This window comes from Heptranchias perlo, chromosome 21 (assembly GCF_035084215.1).
Source record: "Heptranchias perlo isolate sHepPer1 chromosome 21, sHepPer1.hap1, whole genome shotgun sequence".
Taxonomy (NCBI): domain Eukaryota; kingdom Metazoa; phylum Chordata; class Chondrichthyes; order Hexanchiformes; family Hexanchidae; genus Heptranchias; species Heptranchias perlo.
In genome coordinates, this window is record NC_090345.1 from 50,835,092 (window position 1) to 50,858,137 (window position 23,046).

At 53.7% G+C, this 23,046-nt stretch overlaps 1 protein-coding gene across 1 annotated transcript in view; it reads right to left on the minus strand.

Moving 5' to 3' along the window:
• Positions 1-23,046, minus strand: part of LOC137340229 (hexokinase HKDC1-like) — a 220,220-nt gene that overhangs the window by 133,859 nt on the left and 63,315 nt on the right. The gene's annotated exons all lie outside the window — the stretch shown is intronic.

Below are 23,046 nucleotides of genomic sequence, written 5' to 3' on the forward strand. Positions count from 1 at the left end.
GAGTGTGGACAGAGAGTGAGGACAGAGAGTGAGGACAGTGAGTGTGGACAGAGAGTGAGGACAGTGAGTGTGGACAGTGAGTGAGGACAGTGAGTGAGGACAGTGAGTGTGGACAGTGAGTGAGGACAGTGAGTGAGGACAGTGAGTGTGGACAGTGAGTGAGGACAGTGAGTGAGGACAGTGAGTGTGGACCGTGAGTGAGGACGGTGAATGTGGACAGTGAGTGTGGACAGTCAGTGTGGACAGAGAGTGAGGACAGTGAGTGAGGACAGTGAGTGTGGACAGTGAGTGTGGACAGTGAGTGTGGACAGTGAGTGTGGACAGAGAGTGAGGACAGTGAGTGAGGACAGTGAGTGTGGACAGAGAGTGAGGACAGTGAGTGTGGACAGTGAGTGTGGACAGTGAGTGTGGACAGAGAGTGAGGACAGTGAGTGTGGAAAGAGAGTGAGGACAGTGAGTGTGGACAGTGAGTGTGGACAGTGAGTGAGGACGGTGAGTGTGGACAGAGTGTGAGGACAGTGAGTGAGGACAGTGAGTGAGGACAGTGAGTGTGGACATTGAGTGTGGACAGTGAGTGTGGACAGAGAGTGAGGACAGTGAGTGAGGACAGAGAGTGTGGACAGTGAGTGTGGACAGTGAGTGTGGACAGTGAGTGAGGACAGAGAGTGTTGACAGTGAGTGAGGACGGTGAGTGTGGACAGTGAGTGTGGACAGTGAGTGAGGACAGAGAGTGTGGACAGAGAGTGAGGACGGTGAGTGAGGACGGTGAGTGAGGACAGTGAGTGAGGACAGTGAGTGTGGACAGAGAGTGAGGACAGGGAGTGTGGACAGAGAGTGAGGACGGTGAGTGAGGACGGTGAGTGTGGACAGAGAGTGAGGACGGTGAGTGAGGACGGTGAGTGTGGACAGAGAGTGAGGACAGTGAGTGAGGACACTGAGTGTGGACAGAGAGTGAGGACAGTGAGTGAGGACAGAGAGTGTGGACAGTGAGTGTGGACAGTGAGTGTGGACAGAGAGTGAGGACAGAGAGTGTGGACAGTGAGTGTGGACAGTGAGTGTGGACAGAGAGTGAGGACAGAGAGTGAGGACAGTGAGTGAGGACAGAGAGTGAGGACAGTGAGTGAGGACAGTGAGTGAGGTCAGAGAGTGAGGACAGAGAGTGAGGACAGAGAGTGAGGACAGTGAGTGTGGACAGAGAGTGTGGACAGTGAGTGAGGACAGTGAGTGTGGACAGAGAGTGAGGACAGTGAGTGTGGACAGAGAGTGAGGATAGTGAGTGAGGACAGAGAGTGAGGACAGTGAGTGAGGACAGTGAGTGAGGACAGTGAGTGAGGACAGAGAGTGAGGACAGTGAGTGAGGACAGAGAGTGAGGACAGAGTGAGGACAGTGAGTGTGGACAGAGAGTGTGGACAGTGAGTGAGGGCAGAGAGTGTGGACAGTGAGTGAGGACAGAGAGTGAGGACAGTGAGTGTGGACAGAGAGTGTGGACAGTGAGTGTGGACAGAGAGTGAGGACAGTGAGTGAGGACAGTGAGTGAGGACAGTGAGTGAGGACAGTGAGTGAGGACAGTGAGTGTGGACAGAGAGTGTGGACAGTGAGTGTGGACAGAGAGTGAGGACAGTGAGTGAGGACAGTGAGTGAGGGCAGAGAGTGTGGACAGTGAGTGAGGACAGAGAGTGAGGACAGTGAGTGTGGACAGAGAGTGTGGACAGTGAGTGTGGACAGAGAGTGAGGACAGTGAGTGAGGACAGTGAGTGAGCACAGAGAGTGTGGACAGTGAGTGAGGACAGTGAGTGAGGACAGTGAGTGAGGACAGTGAGTGTGGACAGAGAGTGAGGACAGAGAGTGAGGACGGTGAGTGTGGACAGAGAGTGAGGACAGAGAGTGTGGACAGAGAGTGTGGACAGTGAGTGTGGACAGAGAGTGTGGACAGTGAGTGAGGACAGAGAGTGAGGACAGAGAGTGTGGACAGAGAGTGAGGACAGAGAGTGTGGACAGAGAGTGTGGACAGTGAGTGTGGACAGAGAGTGTGGACAGTGAGTGAGGACAGAGAGTGTGGACAGAGAGTGTGGACAGTGAGTGTGGACAGAGAGTGAGGACAGAGAGTGTGGACAGAGAGTGTGGACATTGAGTGTGGACAGTGAGTGAGGACAGTGAGTGAGGACAGTGAGTGTGGACAGTGAGTGAGGACAGAGAGTGAGGACATTGAGTGTGGACAGTGAGTGAGGACAGTGAGTGAGGACAGAGAGTGAGGACAGTGCGTCAGGACAGTGAGTGTGGACAGTGAGTGAGGACAGTGAGTGTGGACAGTGAGTGAGGACAGTGAGTGTGGACAGAGAGTGAGGACAGTGAGTGAGGACAGTGAGTGTGGACATTGAGTGTGGACAGTGAGTGAGGACAGTGAGTGTTGACAGACAGTGTGGACAGTGAGTGTGGACAGTGAGTGAGGACAGAGAGTGAGGACAGTGAGTGAGGACAGTGAGTGAGGACAGTGAGTGTGGACAGAGAGTGAGGACAGTGAGTGAGGACAGAGAGTGAGGACAGTGAGTGAGGACAGTGAGTGTGGACATTGAGTGTGGACAGTGAGTGAGGACAGTGAGTGTTGACAGACAGTGTGGACAGTGAGTGTGGACAGTGAGTGTGGACAGTGAGTGAGGACAGTGAGTGAGGACAGTGAGTGTTCACAGACAGTGTGGACAGTGAGTGTGGACAGTGAGTGAAGACATTGAGTGTGGACAGTGAGTGTGGACAGAGAGTGAGGACAGTGAGTGTGGACAGTGAGTGTGGACAGAGAGTGAGGACAGTGAGTGTGGACAGAGAGTGTGGACAGAGAGTGTGGACAGAGAGTGTGGACAGTGAGTGTGGACAGAGAGTGAGGACAGTGAGTGAGGACAGAGAGTGAGGACAGAGAGTGAGGACAGTGAGTGAGGACAGTGAGTGTGGACAGTGAGTGTGGACAGAGAGTGAGGACAGTGAGTGAGGACAGAGAGTGAGGACATTGAGTGTGGACAGTGAGTGAGGACAGTGAGTGTTGACAGACAGTGTGGACAGTGAGTGTGGACAGTGAGTGTGGACAGTGAGTGTGGACAGTGAGTGAGGACAGTGAGTGAGGACAGTGAGTGAGGATAGTGAGTGAGGATAGTGAGTGTAGACAGTGAGTGTGGACAGAGAGTGTGGACAGAGAGTGTGGACAGAGAGTGAGGACAGTGAGTGAAGACAGTGAGTGTCGACAGTGAGTGAGGACAGAGAGTGTAGACAGTGAGTGTGGACAGAGAGTGAGGACAGAGAGTGAGGACAGTGAGTGTGGACAGTGAGTGTGGACAGAGAGTGAGGACAGAGAGTGAGGACAGAGAGTGAGGACAGTGAGTGTGGACAGTGAGTGTGGACAGAGAGTGTGGACAGAGAGTGTGGACAGAGAGTGTGGACAGAGAGTGAGGACAGTGAGTGTGGACAGTGAGTGTGGACAGAGAGTGTGGACAGAGAGTGTGGACAGAGAGTGAGGACAGTGAGTGTGGACAGTGAGTGTGGACAGAGAGTGTGGACAGAGAGTGTGGACAGAGAGTGAGGACAGAGAGTGAGGACAGGCAGTGTGGACAGAGAGTGAGGACAGAGAGTGTAGACAGTGAGTGTGGACAGAGAGTGAGGACAGAGAGTGAGGACAGAGAGTGTAGACAGTGAGTGTGGACAGAGAGTGAGGACAGAGAGTGAGGACAGTGAGTGTGGACAGTGAGTGTGGACAGAGAGTGTGGACAGAGAGTGTGGACAGAGAGTGTGGACAGAGAGTGAGGACAGTGAGTGAGGACAGTGAGTGTGGACAGAGAGTGTGGACAGAGAGTGTGGACAGAGAGTGTGGACAGAGAGTGTGGACAGTGAGTGAGGAAAGAGAGTGCGGACAGTGAGTGCGGACAGTGAGTGCGGACAGTGAGTGAAGACAGTGAGTGTGGACAGAGAGTGTGGACAGAGAGTGAGGACAGAGAGTGAGGACAGTGAGTGTGGACAGAGAGTGAGGACAGTGAGTGTGGACAGTGAGTGTGGACAGTGAGTGTGGACAGAGTGTGTGGACAGTGAGTGAGGACAGAGAGTGTGGACAGTGAGTGAGGAAAGAGAGTGCGGACAGTGAGTGCGGACAGTGAGTGTGGACAGTGAGTGAAGACAGTGAGTGTGGACAGAGAGTGTGGACAGAGAGTGAGGACAGAGAGTGAGGACAGTGAGTGTGGACAGAGAGTGAGGACAGTGAGTGTGGACAGTGAGTGTGGACAGTGAGTGTGGACAGAGTGTGTGGACAGTGAGTGAGGACAGTGAGTGTGGACAGTGAGTGAGGACAGTGAGTGAGCACAGTGAGTGTGGACACTGAGTGTGGACAGAGAGTGAGGACAGTGAGTGTGGACAGTCAGTGTGGACAGAGAGTGTGGACAGAGAGTGAGGACAGTGAGTGAGGACAGTGAGTGAGGACAGAGAGTGAGGACAGAGAGTGTGGACAGAGAGTGAGGACAGTGAGTGTGGACAGTGATTGAGGACAGTGAGTGTGGACATTGAGTGTGGAGAGTGAGTGAGGACAGTGAGTGTTGACAGACAGTGTGGACAGTGAGTGTGGATAGTGAGTGTGGACAGGGAGTGAGGACTGTGAGTGTGGACAGAGAGTGAGGACAGAGAGTGAGGACAGTGAGTGTGGACAGTGAGTGTGGACAGTGAGTGTGGACAGAGATTGTGGACAGAGAGTGAGGACAGTGAGTGTGGACAGGGAGTGAGGACAGAGAGTGAGGACAGAGAGTGAGGACAGTGAGTGCGGACAGTGAGTGTGGACAGTGAGTGTGGACAGAGAGTGAGGACAGTGAGTGTGGACAGTGAGTGTGGACAGTGAGTGAAGACATTGAGTGTGGACAGTGAGTGAGGACAGTGAGTGAGGACAGAGATTGTGGACAGAGAGTGAGGACAGTGAGTGTGGACAGAGAGTGAGGACAGACAGTGAGGACAGTGAGTGCGGACAGTGAGTGTGGACAGTGAGTGTGGACAGAGAGTGAGGACAGTGAGTGTGGACAGTGAGAGAACAGTGAGTGAGGACAGTGAGTGTGGACAGTGAGTGTGGACAGAGAGTGTGGACAGAGAGTGTGGACAGAGAGTGAGGACAGTGAGTGTGGACAGTGAGTGTGGACAGTGAGTGTGGACAGTGAGTGAGGACAGTGAGTGTGGACAGTGAGTGAGGATAGTGAGTGTGGACAGTGAGTGTCGACAGTGAGTGAGGACAGTGAGTGTGGACAGAGAGTGTGGACAGAGAGTGAGGACAGTGAGCGTGGACAGAGAGTGAGGACAGAGAGTGAGGACAGTGAGTGAGGACAGAGAGTGAGGACAGTGAGTGTGGACAGTGAGTGAGGACAGTGAGTGTGGACCGTGAGTGAGGACAGTGAGTGACGACAGAGATTGTGGACAGAGAGTGTGGACAGTGAGTGTGGACAGAGAGTGAGGACAGAGAGTGAGGACAGTGAGTGAGGACAGTGAGTGAGGACAGAGATTGTGGACAGAGAGTGAGGACAGTGAGTGTGGACAGAGAGTGAGGACAGAGAGTGAGGACAGTGAGTGTGGACAGAGAGTGAGGACAGTGAGTGTGGACAGTGAGTGAGGACAGTGAGTGAGGACAGTGAGTGTGGACAGTGAGTGAGGACAGTGAGTGAGGACAGTGAGTGTGGACAGTGAGTGAGGACAGTGAGTGAGGACAGTGAGTGTGGACCGTGAGTGAGGACGGTGAATGTGGACAGTGAGTGTGGACAGTCAGTGTGGACAGAGAGTGAGGACAGTGAGTGAGGACAGTGAGTGTGGACAGTGAGTGTGGACAGTGAGTGTGGACAGTGAGTGTGGACAGAGAGTGAGGACAGTGAGTGAGGACAGTGAGTGTGGACAGAGAGTGAGGACAGTGAGTGTGGACAGTGAGTGTGGACAGTGAGTGTGGACAGAGAGTGAGGACAGTGAGTGTGGAAAGAGAGTGAGGACAGTGAGTGTGGACAGTGAGTGTGGACAGTGAGTGAGGACGGTGAGTGTGGACAGAGTGTGAGGACAGTGAGTGAGGACAGTGAGTGAGGACAGTGAGTGTGGACATTGAGTGTGGACAGTGAGTGTGGACAGAGAGTGAGGACAGTGAGTGAGGACAGAGAGTGTGGACAGAGAGTGTGGACAGTGAGTGTGGACAGAGAGTGTGGACAGAGAGTGTGGACAGAGAGTGTGGACAGTGAGTGTGGACAGAGAGTGAGGACAGTGAGTGAGGACAGAGAGTGAGGACAGTGAGTGAGGACAGTGAGTGTGGACAGTGAGTGTGGACAGAGAGTGAGGACAGTGAGTGAGGACAGAGAGTGAGGACATTGAGTGTGGACAGTGAGTGAGGACAGTGAGTGTTGACAGACAGTGTGGACAGTGAGTGTGGACAGTGAGTGTGGACAGTGAGTGTGGACAGTGAGTGAGGACAGTGAGTGAGGACAGTGAGTGAGGATAGTGAGTGTAGACAGTGAGTGTGGACAGAGAGTGTGGACAGAGAGTGTGGACAGAGAGTGAGGACAGTGAGTGAAGACAGTGAGTGTCGACAGTGAGTGAGGACAGAGAGTGCAGACAGTGAGTGTGGACAGAGAGTGAGGACAGAGAGTGAGGACAGTGAGTGTGGACAGTGAGTGTGGACAGAGAGTGAGGACAGAGAGTGAGGACAGAGAGTGAGGACAGTGAGTGTGGACAGTGAGTGTGGACAGAGAGTGTGGACAGAGAGTGTGGACAGAGAGTGTGGACAGAGAGTGAGGACAGTGAGTGTGGACAGTGAGTGTGGACAGAGAGTGAGGACAGTGAGTGAGGACAGTGAGTGAGGACAGTGAGTGAGGACAGTGAGTGAGGACAGTGAGTGTGGACAGTGAGTGAGGACAGAGAGTGAGGACAGTGAGTGAGGACAGTGAGTGTGGACATTGAGTGTGGACAGTGAGTGAGGACAGTGAGTGTTGACAGACAGTGTGGACAGTGAGTGTGGACAGTGAGTGTGGACAGTGAGTGAGGACAGTGAGTGAGGACAGTGAGTGTTCACAGACAGTGTGGACAGTGAGTGTGGACAGTGAGTGAAGACATTGAGTGTGGACAGTGAGTGTGGACAGAGAGTGAGGACAGTGAGTGTGGACAGTGAGTGTGGACAGTGAGTGTGGACAGAGAGTGAGGACAGTGAGTGTGGACAGTGAGTGTGGACAGTGAGTGAAGACATTGAGTGTGGACAGTGAGTGAGGACAGTGAGTGAGGACAGAGATTGTGGACAGAGAGTGAGGACAGTGAGTGTGGACAGAGAGTGAGGACAGACAGTGAGGACAGTGAGTGCGGACAGTGAGTGTGGACAGTGAGTGTGGACAGAGAGTGAGGACAGTGAGTGTGGACAGTGAGAGGACAGTGAGTGAGGACAGTGAGTGTGGACAGTGAGTGTGGACAGAGAGTGTGGACAGAGAGTGTGGACAGAGAGTGAGGACAGTGAGTGTGGACAGTGAGTGTGGACAGTGAGTGTGGACAGTGAGTGAGGACAGTGAGTGTGGACAGTGAGTGAGGATAGTGAGTGTGGACAGTGAGTGTCGACAGTGAGTGAGGACAGTGAGTGTGGACAGAGAGTGTGGACAGAGAGTGAGGACAGTGAGCGTGGACAGAGAGTGAGGACAGAGAGTGAGGACAGTGAGTGAGGACAGAGAGTGAGGACAGTGAGTGTGGACAGTGAGTGAGGACAGTGAGTGTGGACCGTGAGTGAGGACAGTGAGTGACGACAGAGATTGTGGACAGAGAGTGTGGACAGTGAGTGTGGACAGAGAGTGAGGACTGAGAGTGAGGACAGTGAGTGAGGACAGTGAGTGAGGACAGAGATTGTGGACAGAGAGTGAGGACAGTGAGTGTGGACAGAGAGTGAGGACAGAGAGTGAGGACAGTGAGTGTGGACAGAGAGTGAGGACAGTGAGTGTGGACAGTGAGTGAGGACAGTGAGTGAGGACAGTGAGTGTGGACAGTGAGTGAGGACAGTGAGTGAGGACAGTGAGTGTGGACAGTGAGTGAGGACAGTGAGTGAGGACAGTGAGTGTGGACCGTGAGTGAGGACGGTGAATGTGGACAGTGAGTGTGGACAGTCAGTGTGGACAGAGAGTGAGGACAGTGAGTGAGGACAGTGAGTGTGGACAGTGAGTGTGGACAGTGAGTGTGGACAGTGAGTGTGGACAGAGAGTGAGGACAGTGAGTGAGGACAGTGAGTGTGGACAGAGAGTGAGGACAGTGAGTGTGGACAGTGAGTGTGGACAGTGAGTGTGGACAGAGAGTGAGGACAGTGAGTGTGGAAAGAGAGTGAGGACAGTGAGTGTGGACAGTGAGTGTGGACAGTGAGTGAGGACGGTGAGTGTGGACAGAGTGTGAGGACAGTGAGTGAGGACAGTGAGTGAGGACAGTGAGTGTGGACATTGAGTGTGGACAGTGAGTGTGGACAGAGAGTGAGGACAGTGAGTGAGGACAGAGAGTGTGGACAGAGAGTGTGGACAGTGAGTGTGGACAGAGAGTGTGGACAGAGAGTGTGGACAGAGAGTGTGGACAGTGAGTGTGGACAGAGAGTGAGGACAGTGAGTGAGGACAGAGAGTGAGGACAGTGAGTGAGGACAGTGAGTGTGGACAGTGAGTGTGGACAGAGAGTGAGGACAGTGAGTGAGGACAGAGAGTGAGGACATTGAGTGTGGACAGTGAGTGAGGACAGTGAGTGTTGACAGACAGTGTGGACAGTGAGTGTGGACAGTGAGTGTGGACAGTGAGTGTGGACAGTGAGTGAGGACAGTGAGTGAGGACAGTGAGTGAGGATAGTGAGTGTAGACAGTGAGTGTGGACAGAGAGTGTGGACAGAGAGTGTGGACAGAGAGTGAGGACAGTGAGTGAAGACAGTGAGTGTCGACAGTGAGTGAGGACAGAGAGTGCAGACAGTGAGTGTGGACAGAGAGTGAGGACAGAGAGTGAGGACAGTGAGTGTGGACAGTGAGTGTGGACAGAGAGTGAGGACAGAGAGTGAGGACAGAGAGTGAGGACAGTGAGTGTGGACAGTGAGTGTGGACAGAGAGTGTGGACAGAGAGTGTGGACAGAGAGTGTGGACAGAGAGTGAGGACAGTGAGTGTGGACAGTGAGTGTGGACAGAGAGTGAGGACAGTGAGTGAGGACAGTGAGTGAGGACAGTGAGTGAGGACAGTGAGTGAGGACAGTGAGTGTGGACAGTGAGTGAGGACAGAGAGTGAGGACAGTGAGTGAGGACAGTGAGTGTGGACATTGAGTGTGGACAGTGAGTGAGGACAGTGAGTGTTGACAGACAGTGTGGACAGTGAGTGTGGACAGTGAGTGTGGACAGTGAGTGAGGACAGTGAGTGAGGACAGTGAGTGTTCACAGACAGTGTGGACAGTGAGTGTGGACAGTGAGTGAAGACATTGAGTGTGGACAGTGAGTGTGGACAGAGAGTGAGGACAGTGAGTGTGGACAGTGAGTGTGGACAGAGAGTGAGGACAGTGAGTGTGGACAGAGAGTGTGGACAGAGAGTGTGGACAGAGAGTGTGGACAGTGAGTGTGGACAGAGAGTGAGGACAGTGAGTGAGGACAGAGAGTGAGGACAGTGAGTGAGGACAGTGAGTGTGGACAGTGAGTGTGGACAGAGAGTGAGGACAGTGAGTGAGGACAGAGAGTGAGGACATTGAGTGTGGACAGTGAGTGAGGACAGTGAGTGTTGACAGACAGTGTGGACAGTGAGTGTGGACAGTGAGTGTGGACAGTGAGTGTGGACAGTGAGTGAGGACAGTGAGTGAGGACAGTGAGTGAGGATAGTGAGTGTAGACAGTGAGTGTGGACAGAGAGTGTGGACAGAGAGTGTGGACAGAGAGTGAGGACAGTGAGTGAAGACAGTGAGTGTCGACAGTGAGTGAGGACAGAGAGTGTAGACAGTGAGTGTGGACAGAGAGTGAGGACAGAGAGTGAGGACAGTGAGTGTGGACAGTGAGTGTGGACAGAGAGTGAGGACAGAGAGTGAGGACAGAGAGTGAGGACAGTGAGTGTGGACAGTGAGTGTGGACAGAGAGTGTGGACAGAGAGTGTGGACAGAGAGTGTGGACAGAGAGTGAGGACAGTGAGTGTGGACAGTGAGTGTGGACAGAGAGTGTGGACAGAGAGTGTGGACAGAGAGTGAGGACAGTGAGTGTGGACAGTGAGTGTGGACAGAGAGTGTGGACAGAGAGTGTGGACAGAGAGTGAGGACAGAGAGTGAGGACAGGCAGTGTGGACAGAGAGTGAGGACAGAGAGTGTAGACAGTGAGTGTGGACAGAGAGTGAGGACAGAGAGTGAGGACAGAGAGTGAGGACAGTGAGTGTGGACAGAGAGTGAGGACAGAGAGTGTAGACAGTGAGTGTGGACAGAGAGTGAGGACAGAGAGTGAGGACAGTGAGTGTGGACAGTGAGTGTGGACAGAGAGTGTGGACAGAGAGTGTGGACAGAGAGTGAGGACAGTGAGTGTGGACAGAGAGTGTGGACAGAGAGTGTGGACAGAGAGTGTGGACAGAGAGTGTGGACAGAGAGTGTGGACAGTGAGTGAGGAAAGAGAGTGCGGACAGTGAGTGCGGACAGTGAGTGTGGACAGTGAGTGAAGACAGTGAGTGTGGACAGAGAGTGTGGACAGAGAGTGAGGACAGTGAGTGTGGACAGTGAGTGTGGACAGTGAGTGTGGACAGAGTGTGTGGACAGTGAGTGAGGACAGTGAGTGTGGACAGTGAGTGAGGACAGTGAGTGAGCACAGTGAGTGTGGACAGTGAGTGTGGACAGAGAGTGAGGACAGTGAGTGTGGACAGTCAGTGTGGACAGAGAGTGTGGACAGAGAGTGAGGACAGTGAGTGAGGACAGTGAGTGAGGACAGAGAGTGAGGACAGAGAGTGTGGACAGAGAGTGAGGACAGTGAGTGTGGACAGTGATTGAGGACAGTGAGTGTGGACATTGAGTGTGGAGAGTGAGTGAGGACAGTGAGTGTTGACAGACAGTGTGGACAGTGAGTGTGGACAGTGAGTGTGGACTGTGAGTGTGGACAGAGAGTGAGGACAGAGAGTGAGGACAGTGAGTGTGGACAGTGAGTGTGGACAGTGAGTGTGGACAGTGAGTGTGGACAGTGAGTGAGGACAGTGAGTGAGGACAGTGAGTGAGGACAGTGAGTGAGGACAGAGATTGTGGACAGAGAGTGAGGACAGTGAGTGTGGACAGGGAGTGAGGACAGAGAGTGAGGACAGAGAGTGAGGACAGTGAGTGCGGACAGTGAGTGTGGACAGTGAGTGTGGACAGAGAGTGAGGACAGTGAGTGTGGACAGTGAGTGTGGACAGTGAGTGAAGACATTGAGTGTGGACAGTGAGTGAGGACAGTGAGTGAGGACAGAGATTGTGGACAGAGAGTGAGGACAGTGAGTGTGGACAGAGAGTGAGGACAGACAGTGAGGACAGTGAGTGCGGACAGTGAGTGTGGACAGTGAGTGTGGACAGAGAGTGAGGACAGTGAGTGTGGACAGTGAGAGGACAGTGAGTGAGGACAGTGAGTGTGGACAGTGAGTGTGGACAGAGAGTGTGGACAGAGAGTGTGGACAGAGAGTGAGGACAGTGAGTGTGGACAGTGAGTGTGGACAGTGAGTGTGGACAGTGAGTGAGGACAGTGAGTGTGGACAGTGAGTGAGGATAGTGAGTGTGGACAGTGAGTGTCGACAGTGAGTGAGGACAGTGAGTGTGGACAGAGAGTGTGGACAGAGAGTGAGGACAGTGAGCGTGGACAGAGAGTGAGGACAGAGAGTGAGGACAGTGAGTGAGGACAGAGAGTGTGGACAGAGAGTGTGGACAGTGAGTGTGGACAGAGAGTGTGGACAGTGAGTGAGGACAGAGAGTGCGGAAAGTGAGTGAGGACAGTGAGTGAGGACAGTGAGTGTGGACAGAGAGTGTGGACAGAGAGTGTGGACAGAGAGTGAGGACAGAGAGTGAGGACAGTGAGTGTGGACAGAGAGTGAGGACAGTGAGTGTGGACAGTGAGTGTGGACAGAGAGTGTGGACAGTGAGTGTGGACAGAGAGTGAGGACAGTGAGTGTGGACAGAGAGTGTGGACAGAGAGTGAGGACAGTGAGTGTGGACAGTGAGTGAGGACAGTGAGTGTGGACATTGAGTGTGGACAGTGAGTGAGGACAGTGAGTGTTGACAGACAGTGTGGACAGTGAGTGTGGACAGTGAGTGTGGACAGTGAGTGAAGACATTGAGTGTGGACAGTGAGTGAGGACAGTGAGTGAGGACAGTGAGTGAGGACAGTGAGTGAGGACAGAGAGTGAGGACAGAGAGTGAGGACAGAGAGTGAGGACAGTGAGTGAGGACAGTGAGTGTGGACAGTGAGTGTGGACAGAGAGTGAGGACAGTCAGTGTGGACAGTGAGTGTGGACAGAGAGTGTGGACAGAGAGTGTGGACAGAGAGTGAGGACAGTGAGTGTGGACAGAGAGTGTGCACAGTGAGTGAGGACAGTGAGTGTGGACAGAGAGTGAGGACAGTGAGTGTGGACAGAGAGTGAGGACAGTGAGTGTGGACAGAGAGTGTGGACAGTGAGTGAGGACAGTGAGTGTGGACATTGAGTGTGGACATTGAGTGTGGACAGCGAGTGAGGACAGTGAGTGTTGACAGACAGTGTGGACATTGAGTGTGGACATGAGTGTGGACAGTGAGTGAAGACATTGAGCGTGGACAGTGAGTGAGGACAGTGAGTGAGGACAGAGATTGTGGACAGAGAGTGAGGACAGTGAGTGTGGACAGAGAGTGAGGACAGAGAGTGAGGACAGTGAGTGTGGACAGAGAGTGTGGACAGTGAGTGAGGACAGTGAGTGAGGACAGTGAGTGTGGACAGTGAGTGAGGACAGTGAGTGTGGACCGTGAGTGAGGACAGTGAGTGACGACAGAGATTGTGGACAGAGAGTGTGGACAGTGAGTGTGGACAGAGAGTGAGGACAGTGAGTGAGGACAGTGAGTGAGGACAGAGATTGTGGACAGAGAGTGAGGACAGTGAGTGTGGACAGAGAGTGAGGACAGAGAGTGAGGACAGTGAGTGTGGACAGAGAGTGAGGACAGTGAGTGTGGACAGTGAGTGAGGACAGTGAGTGAGGACAGTGAGTGTGGACAGTGAGTGAGGACAGTGAGTGAGGACAGTGAGTGTGGACAGTGAGTGAGGACAGTGAGTGAGGACAGTGAGTGTGGACCGTGAGTGAGGACGGTGAATGTGGACAGTGAGTGTGGACAGTCAGTGTGGACAGAGAGTGAGGACAGTGAGTGAGGACAGTGAGTGTGGACAGTGAGTGTGGACAGTGAGTGTGGACAGTGAGTGTGGACAGAGAGTGAGGACAGTGAGTGAGGACAGTGAGTGTGGACAGAGAGTGAGGACAGTGAGTGTGGACAGTGAGTGTGGACAGAGAGTGAGGACAGTGAGTGTGGAAAGAGAGTGAGGACAGTGAGTGTGGACAGTGAGTGTGGACAGTGAGTGAGGACGGTGAGTGTGGACAGAGTGTGAGGACAGTGAGTGAGGACAGTGAGTGAGGACAGTGAGTGTGGACATTGAGTGTGGACAGTGAGTGTGGACAGAGAGTGAGGACAGTGAGTGAGGACAGAGAGTGTGGACAGAGAGTGTGGACAGTGAGTGTGGACAGTGAGTGTGGACAGTGAGTGAGGACAGAGAGTGTTGACAGTGAGTGAGGACGGTGAGTGTGGACAGTGAGTGTGGACAGTGAGTGAGGACAGGGAGTGTGGACAGAGAGTGAGGACGGTGAGTGAGGACGGTGAGTGAGGACAGTGAGTGAGGACAGTGAGTGTGGACAGAGAGTGAGGACAGGGAGTGTGGACAGAGAGTGAGGACGGTGAGTGAGGACGGTGAGTGTGGACAGAGAGTGAGGACGGTGAGTGAGGACGGTGAGTGTGGACAGAGAGTGAGGACAGTGAGTGAGGACACTGAGTGTGGACAGAGAGTGAGGACAGTGAGTGAGGACAGAGAGTGTGGACAGTGAGTGTGGACAGTGAGTGTGGACAGAGAGTGAGGACAGAGAGTGTGGACAGTGAGTGTGGACAGTGAGTGTGGACAGAGAGTGAGGACAGAGAGTGAGGACAGTGAGTGAGGACAGAGAGTGAGGACAGTGAGTGAGGACAGTGAGTGAGGTCAGAGAGTGAGGACAGAGAGTGAGGACAGAGAGTGAGGACAGTGAGTGTGGACAGAGAGTGTGGACAGTGAGTGAGGACAGTGAGTGTGGACAGAGAGTGAGGACAGTGAGTGTGGACAGAGAGTGAGGATAGTGAGTGAGGACAGAGAGTGAGGACAGTGAGTGAGGACAGTGAGTGAGGACAGTGAGTGAGGACAGAGAGTGAGGACAGTGAGTGAGGACAGAGAGTGAGGACAGAGTGAGGACAGTGAGTGTGGACAGAGAGTGTGGACAGTGAGTGAGGGCAGAGAGTGTGGACAGTGAGTGAGGACAGAGAGTGAGGACAGTGAGTGTGGACAGAGAGTGTGGACAGTGAGTGTGGACAGAGAGTGAGGACAGTGAGTGAGGACAGTGAGTGAGGACAGTGAGTGAGGACAGTGAGTGTGGACAGAGAGTGTGGACAGTGAGTGTGGACAGAGAGTGAGGACAGTGAGTGAGGACAGTGAGTGAGGGCAGAGAGTGTGGACAGTGAGTGAGGACAGAGAGTGAGGACAGTGAGTGTGGACAGAGAGTGTGGACAGTGAGTGTGGACAGAGAGTGAGGACAGTGAGTGAGGACAGTGAGTGAGCACAGAGAGTGTGGACAGTGAGTGAGGACAGTGAGTGAGGACAGTGAGTGAGGACAGTGAGTGTGGACAGAGAGTGAGGACAGAGAGTGAGGACGGTGAGTGTGGACAGAGAGTGAGGACAGAGAGTGTGGACAGAGAGTGTGGACAGTGAGTGTGGACAGAGAGTGTGGACAGTGAGTGAGGACAGAGAGTGAGGACAGAGAGTGTGGACAGAGAGTGAGGACAGAGAGTGTGGACAGAGAGTGTGGACAGTGAGTGTGGACAGAGAGTGTGGACAGTGAGTGAGGACAGAGAGTGTGGACAGAGAGTGTGGACAGTGAGTGTGGACAGAGAGTGAGGACAGAGAGTGTGGACAGAGAGTGTGGACAGAGAGTGTGGACAGTGAGTGAGGACAGAGAGTGAGGACAGTGAGTGAGGACAGAGAGTGAGGACAGAGAGTGAGGACAGTGAGTGTGGACAGTGAGTGAGGACAGAGAGTGAGGACAGAGAGTGTGGACAGAGAGTGAGGACAGAGAGTGAGGACAGAGAGTGTGGACAGAGAGTGAGGATGGTGAGTGAGGACAGAGAGTGTGGACAGAGAGTGAGGACAGTGAGTGAGGACAGTGAGTGAGGACAGTGAGTGTGGACAGAGAGTGTAGACAGTGAGTGAGGACAGAGAGTGAGGACAGAGAGTGAGGACAGAGAGTGTGGACAGAGACTGAGGACGGTGAGTGAGGACAGAGAGTGAGGACAGAGAGTGTGGACAGAGAGTGAGGACGGTGAGTGAGGACAGAGAGTGTGGACAGAGAGTGTGGACAGTGAGTGAGGACAGAGAGTGAGGACAGAGAGTGTGGACAGTGAGTGAGGACAGAGAGTGAGGACAGAGAGTGTGGACAGAGAGTGAGGACGGTGAGTGAGGACAGAGAGTGTGGACAGAGAGTGTGGACAGTGAGTGAGGACAGAGAGTGAGGACAGAGAGTGTGGACAGTGAGTGAGGACAGAGAGTGAGGACAGAGAGTGAGGACAGAGAGTGTGGACAGTGAGTGAGGACAGAGAGTGAGGACAGAGAGTGTGGACAGTGAGTGAGGACAGAGAGTGAGGACAGAGAGTGTGGACTGAGAGTGAGGACGGTGAGTGAGGACAGAGAGTGTGGACAGAGAGTGAGGACAGTGAGTGAGGACAGTGAGTGAGGACAGTGAGTGTGGACAGTGAGTGAGGACAGAGAGTGAGGACAGAGAGTGTGGACAGAGAGTGTGGACGGTGACTGTGGACAGTGAGTGTGGACAGAGAGTGTGGACAGAGAGTGAGGACAGAGAGTGTGGACTGAGAGTGAGGACGGTGAGTGTGGACAGAGAGTGTGGACAGAGAGTGAGGACAGTGAGTGAGGACAGAGAGTGTGGACAGAGAGTGTGGATGGTGAGTGTGGACAGAGAGTGTGGACAGTGAGTGTGGACAGTGAGTGTGGACAGTGAGTGTGGACAGAGAGTGTGGACAGTGAGTATGGACAGAGAGTGTGGACAGAGAGTGTGGATGGTGAGTGTGGACAGAGAGTGTGGACAGTGAGTGTGGACAGTGAGTGTGGACAGTGAGTGTGGACAGAGAGTGTGGACAGTGAGTATGGACAGAGAGTGTGGACAGTGAGTGAGGACAGAGAGTGTGGACAGTGAGTGTGGACAGAGAGTGAGGACAGTGAGTGTGGACAGAGAGTGTGGACAGAGAGTGAGGACGGTGAGTGTGGACAGAGAGTGAGGACGGTGAGTGTGGACAGAGAGTGTGGACAGAGAGTGAGGACAGAGAGTGAGGACAGAGAGTGAGGACAGTGAGTGTGGACAGAGAGTGTGGACAGAGAGTGTGGACAGAGAGTGTGGATGGTGAGTGTGGACAGAGAGTGTGGACAGTGAGTGTGGACAGTGAGTGTGGACAGTGAGTGTGGACAGAGAGTGTGGACAGTGAGTATGGACAGAGTGTGTGGACAGTGAGTGAGGACAGAGAGTGTGGACAGTGAGTGTGGACAGAGAGTGAGGACAGTGAGTGAGGACAGTGAGTGTGGACAGAGAGTGAGGACAGTGAGTGTGGACAGTGAGTGTGGACAGTGAGTGTGGACAGTGAGTGTGGACAGAGAGTGAGGACAGTGAGTGAGGACAGTGAGTGTGGACAGAGAGTGTGGACAGAGAGTGAGGACAGTGAGCGTGGACAGAGAGTGAGGACAGAGAGTGAGGACAGTGAGTGAGGACAGAGAGTGTGGACAGAGAGTGTGGACAGAGAGTGTGGACAGTGAGTGAGGACAGAGAGTGCGGAAAGTGAGTGAGGACAGTGAGTGAGGACAGTGAGTGAGGACAGTGAGTGTGGACAGAGAGTGTGGACAGAGAGTGAGGACAGAGAGTGAGGACAGAGAGTGAGGACAGAGAGTGAGGACAGTGAGTGTGGACAGTGAGTGAGGACAGTGAGTGTGGACAGTGAGTGAGGATAGTGAGTGTGGACAGTGAGTGTCGACAGTGAGTGAGGACAGTGAGTGTGGACAGAGAGTGTGGACAGAGAGTGAGGACAGTGAGCGTGGACAGAGAGTGAGGACAGAGAGTGAGGACAGTGAGTGAGGACAGAGAGTGTGGACAGAGAGTGTGGACAGTGAGTGTGGACAGAGAGTGTGGACAGTGAGTGAGGACAGAGAGTGCGGAAAGTGAGTGAGGACAGTGAGTGAGGACAGTGAGTGTGGACAGAGAGTGTGGACAGAGAGTGTGGACAGAGAGTGAGGACAGAGAGTGAGGACAGTGAGTGTGGACAGAGAGTGAGGACAGTGAGTGTGGACAGTGAGTGTGGACAGAGAGTGTGGACAGTGAGTGTGGACAGAGAGTGAGGACAGTGAGTGTGGACAGAGAGTGTGGACAGAGAGTGAGGACAGTGAGTGTGGACAGTGAGTGAGGACAGTGAGTGTGGACATTGAGTGTGGACAGTGAGTGAGGACAGTGAGTGTTGACAGACAGTGTGGACAGTGAGTGTGGACAGTGAGTGTGGACAGTGAGTGAAGACATTGAGTGTGGACAGTGAGTGAGGACAGTGAGTGAGGACAGTGAGTGAGGACAGTGAGTGAGGACAGAGAGTGAGGACAGAGAGTGAGGACAGAGAGTGAGGACAGTGAGTGTGGACAGTGAGTGTGGACAGAGAGTGAGGACAGTCAGTGTGGACAGTGAGTGTGGACAGAGAGTGTGGACAGAGAGTGTGGACAGAGAGTGAGGACAGTGAGTGTGGACAGAGAGTGTGCACAGTGAGTGAGGACAGTGAGTGTGGACAGTGAGTGAGGACAGTGAGTGTGGACAGAGAGTGAGGACAGTGAGTGTGGACAGAGAGTGTGGACAGTGAGTGAGGACAGTGAGTGTGGACATTGAGTGTGGACATTGAGTGTGGACAGCGAGTGAGGACAGTGAGTGTTGACAGACAGTGTGGACATTGAGTGTGGACATGAGTGTGGACAGTGAGTGAAGACATTGAGTGTGGACAGTGAGTGAGGACAGTGAGTGAGGACAGAGATTGTGGACAGAGAGTGAGGACAGTGAGTGTGGACAGAGAGTGAGGACAGAGAGTGAGGACAGTGAGTGTGGACAGAGAGTGTGGACAGTGAGTGAGGACAGTGAGTGAGGACAGTGAGTGTGGACAGTGAGTGAGGACAGTGAGTGTGGACCGTGAGTGAGGACAGTGAGTGACGACAGAGATTGTGGACAGAGAGTGTGGACAGTGAGTGTGGACAGAGAGTGAGGACAGAGAGTGAGGACAGTGAGTGAGGACAGTGAGTGAGGACAGAGATTGTGGACAGAGAGTGAGGACAGTGAGTGTGGACAGAGAGTGAGGACAGAGAGTGAGGACAGTGAGTGTGGACAGAGAGTGAGGACAGTGAGTGTGGACAGTGAGTGAGGACAGTGAGTGAGGACAGTGAGTGTGGACAGTGAGTGAGGACAGTGAGTGAGGACAGTGAGTGTGGACAGTGAGTGAGGACAGTGAGTGAGGACAGTGAGTGTGGACCGTGAGTGAGGACGGTGAATGTGGACAGTGAGTGTGGACAGTCAGTGTGGACAGAGAGTGAGGACAGTGAGTGAGGACAGTGAGTGTGGACAGTGAGTGTGGACAGTGAGTGTGGACAGTGAGTGTGGACAGAGAGTGAGGACAGTGAGTGAGGACAGTGAGTGTGGACAGAGAGTGAGGACAGTGAGTGTGGACAGTGAGTGTGGACAGTGAGTGTGGACAGAGAGTGAGGACAGTGAGTGTGGAAAGAGAGTGAGGACAGTGAGTGTGGACAGTGAGTGTGGACAGTGAGTGAGGACGGTGAGTGTGGACAGAGTGTGAGGACAGTGAGTGAGGACAGTGAGTGAGGACAGTGAGTGTGGACATTGAGTGTGGACAGTGAGTGTGGACAGAGAGTGAGGACAGTGAGTGAGGACAGAGAGTGTGGACAGAGAGTGTGGACAGTGAGTGTGGACAGTGAGTGTGGACAGTGAGTGAGGACAGAGAGTGTTGACAGTGAGTGAGGACGGTGAGTGTGGACAGTGAGTGTGGACAGTGAGTGAGGACAGGGAGTGTGGACAGAGAGTGAGGACGGTGAGTGAGGACGGTGAGTGAGGACAGTGAGTGAGGACAGTGAGTGTGGACAGAGAGTGAGGACAGGGAGTGTGGACAGAGAGTGAGGACGGTGAGTGAGGACGGTGAGTGTGGACAGAGAGTGAGGACGGTGAGTGAGGACGGTGAGTGTGGACAGAGAGTGAGGACAGTGAGTGAGGACACTGAGTGTGGACAGAGAGTGAGGACAGTGAGTGAGGACAGAGAGTGTGGACAGTGAGTGTGGACAGTGAGTGTGGACAGAGAGTGAGGACAGAGAGTGTGGACAGTGAGTGTGGACAGTGATTGTGGACAGAGAGTGAGGACAGAGAGTGAGGACAGTGAGTGAGGACAGAGAGTGAGGACAGTGAGTGAGGACAGTGAGTGAGGTCAGAGAGTGAGGACAGAGAGTGAGGACAGAGAGTGAGGACAGTGAGTGTGGACAGAGAGTGTGGACAGTGAGTGAGGACAGTGAGTGTGGACAGAGAGTGAGGACAGTGAGTGTGGACAGAGAGTGAGGATAGTGAGTGAGGACAGAGAGTGAGGACAGTGAGTGAGGACAGTGAGTGAGGACAGTGAGTGAGGACAGAGAGTGAGGACAGTGAGTGAGGACAGAGAGTGAGGACAGAGTGAGGACAGTGAGTGTGGACAGAGAGTGTGGACAGTGAGTGAGGGCAGAGAGTGTGGACAGTGAGTGAGGACAGAGAGTGAGGACAGTGAGTGTGGACAGAGAGTGTGGACAGTGAGTGTGGACAGAGAGTGAGGACAGTGAGTGAGGACAGTGAGTGAGGACAGTGAGTGAGGACAGTGAGTGAGGACAGTGAGTGTGGACAGAGAGTGAGGACAGTGAGTGAGCACAGAGAGTGTGGACAGTGAGTGAGGACAGTGAGTGAGGACAGTGAGTGAGGACAGTGAGTGTGGACAGAGAGTGAGGACAGAGAGTGAGGACGGTGAGTGTGGACAGAGAGTGAGGACAGAGAGTGTGGACAGAGAGTGTGGACAGTGAGTGTGGACAGAGAGTGTGGACAGTGAGTGAGGACAGAGAGTGAGGACAGAGAGTGTGGACAGAGCGTGAGGACAGAGAGTGTGGACAGAGAGTGTGGACAGTGAGTGTGGACAGAGAGTGTGGACAGTGAGTGAGGACAGAGAGTGTGGACAGAGAGTGTGGACAGTGAGTGTGGACAGAGAGTGAGGACAGAGAGTGTGGACAGAGAGTGTGGACAGAGAGTGTGGACAGTGAGTGAGGACAGAGAGTGAGGACAGTGAGTGAGGACAGAGAGTGAGGACAGAGAGTGAGGACAGTGAGTGTGGACAGTGAGTGAGGACAGAGAGTGAGGACAGAGAGTGTGGACAGAGAGTGAGGACAGAGAGTGAGGACAGAGAGTGTGGACAGAGAGTGAGGATGGTGAGTGAGGACAGAGAGTGTGGACAGAGAGTGAGGACAGTGAGTGAGGACAGTGAGTGAGGACAGTGAGTGTGGACAGAGAGTGTAGACAGTGAGTGAGGACAGAGAGTGAGGACAGAGAGTGAGGACAGAGAGTGTGGACAGAGACTGAGGACGGTGAGTGAGGACAGAGAGTGAGGACAGAGAGTGTGGACAGAGAGTGAGGACGGTGAGTGAGGACAGAGAGTGTGGACAGAGAGTGTGGACAGTGAGTGAGGACAGAGAGTGAGGACAGAGAGTGTGGACAGTGAGTGAGGACAGAGAGTGAGGACAGAGAGTGTGGACAGAGAGTGAGGACGGTGAGTGAGGACAGAGAGTGTGGACAGAGAGTGTGGACAGTGAGTGAGGACAGAGAGTGAGGACAGAGAGTGAGGACAGAGAGTGTGGACAGTGAGTGAGGACAGAGAGTGAGGACAGAGAGTGAGGACAGAGAGTGTGGACAGTGAGTGAGGACAGAGAGTGAGGACAGAGAGTGTGGACAGTGAGTGAGGACAGAGAGTGAGGACAGAGAGTGTGGACTGAGAGTGAGGACGGTGAGTGAGGACAGAGAGTGTGGACAGAGAGTGAGGACAGTGAGTGAGGACAGTGAGTGAGGACAGTGAGTGTGGACAGTGAGTGAGGACAGAGAGTGAGGACAGAGAGTGTGGACAGAGAGTGTGGACGGTGACTGTGGACAGTGAGTGTGGACAGAGAGTGTGGACAGAGAGTGAGGACAGAGAGTGTGGACTGAGAGTGAGGACGGTGAGTGTGGACAGAGAGTGTGGACAGAGAGTGAGGACAGAGAGTGAGGACAGAGAGTGAGGACGGTGAGTGTGGACAGAGAGTGTGGACAGAGAGTGAGGACAGAGAGTGTGGACTGAGAGTGAGGACGGTGAGTGTGGACAGAGAGTGTGGACAGAGAGTGAGGACAGAGAGTGAGGACAGAGAGTGAGGACGGTGAGTGTGGACAGAGAGTGAGGACAGAGAGTGAGGACGGTGAGTGTGGACAGAGAGTGAGGACGGTGAGTGTGGACAGAGAGTGTGGACAGAGAGTGAGGACAGAGAGTGAGGACAGAGAGTGAGGACAGTGAGTGTGGACAGAGAGTGTGGACAGAGAGTGTGGACAGAGAGTGTGGATGGTGAGTGTGGACAGAGAGTGTGGACAGTGAGTGTGGACAGTGAGTGTGGACAGTGAGTGTGGACAGAGAGTGTGGACAGTGAGTATGGACAGAGAGTGTGGACAGTGAGTGAGGACAGAGAGTGTGGACAGTGAGTGTGGACAGAGAGTGAGGACAGTGAGTGAGGACAGTGAGTGTGGACAGAGAGTGAGGACAGTGAGTGTGGACAGTGAGTGTGGACAGTGAGTGTGGACAGTGAGTGTGGACAGTGAGTGTGGACAGAGAGTGAGGACAGTGAGTGAGGACAGTGAGTGTGGACAGAGAGTGAGGACAGTGAGTGTGGACAGTGAGTGTGGACAGTGAGTGTGGACAGAGAGTGAGGACAGTGAGTGTGGACAGTGAGTGTGGACAGTGAGTGAGGACGGTGAGTGTGGACAGAGTGTGAGGACAGTGAGTGAGGACAGTGAGTGAGGACAGTGAGTGTGGACATTGAGTGTGGACAGTGAGTGTGGACAGAGAGTGAGGACAGTGAGTGAGGACAGAGAGTGTGGACAGAGAGTGTGGACAGAGAGTGTGGACAGTGAGTGTGGACAGTGAGTGTGGACAGTGAGTGAGGACAGAGAGTGTGGAGAGTGAGTGAGGACGGTGAGTGTGGACAGTGAGTGAGGACAGAGAGTGAGGACAGAGAGTGTGGACAGAGAGTGAGGACAGAGAGTGTGGACAGAGAGTGTGGACAGTGAGTGTGGACAGAGAGTGTGGACAGTGAGTGAGGACAGAGAGTGTGGACAGAGAGTGTGGACAGTGAGTGTGGACAGAGAGTGAGGACAGTGAGTGAGGACAGAGAGTGAGGACAGAGAGTGAGGACAGTGAGTGAGGACAGAGAGTGAGGACAGTGAGTGAGGACAGAGAGTGAGGACAGAGAGTGAGGACAGTGAGTGAGGACAGTGAGTGAGGACAGAGAGTGAGGACAGAGAGTGAGGACAGTGAGTGTGGACAGAGAGTGTGGACAGTGAGTGAGGACAGTGAGTGTGGACAGAGAATGAGGACAGTGAGTGTGGACAGAGAGTGAGGACAGAGAGTGAGGACAGTGAGTGAGGACAGTGAGTGAGGACAGTGAGTGAGGACA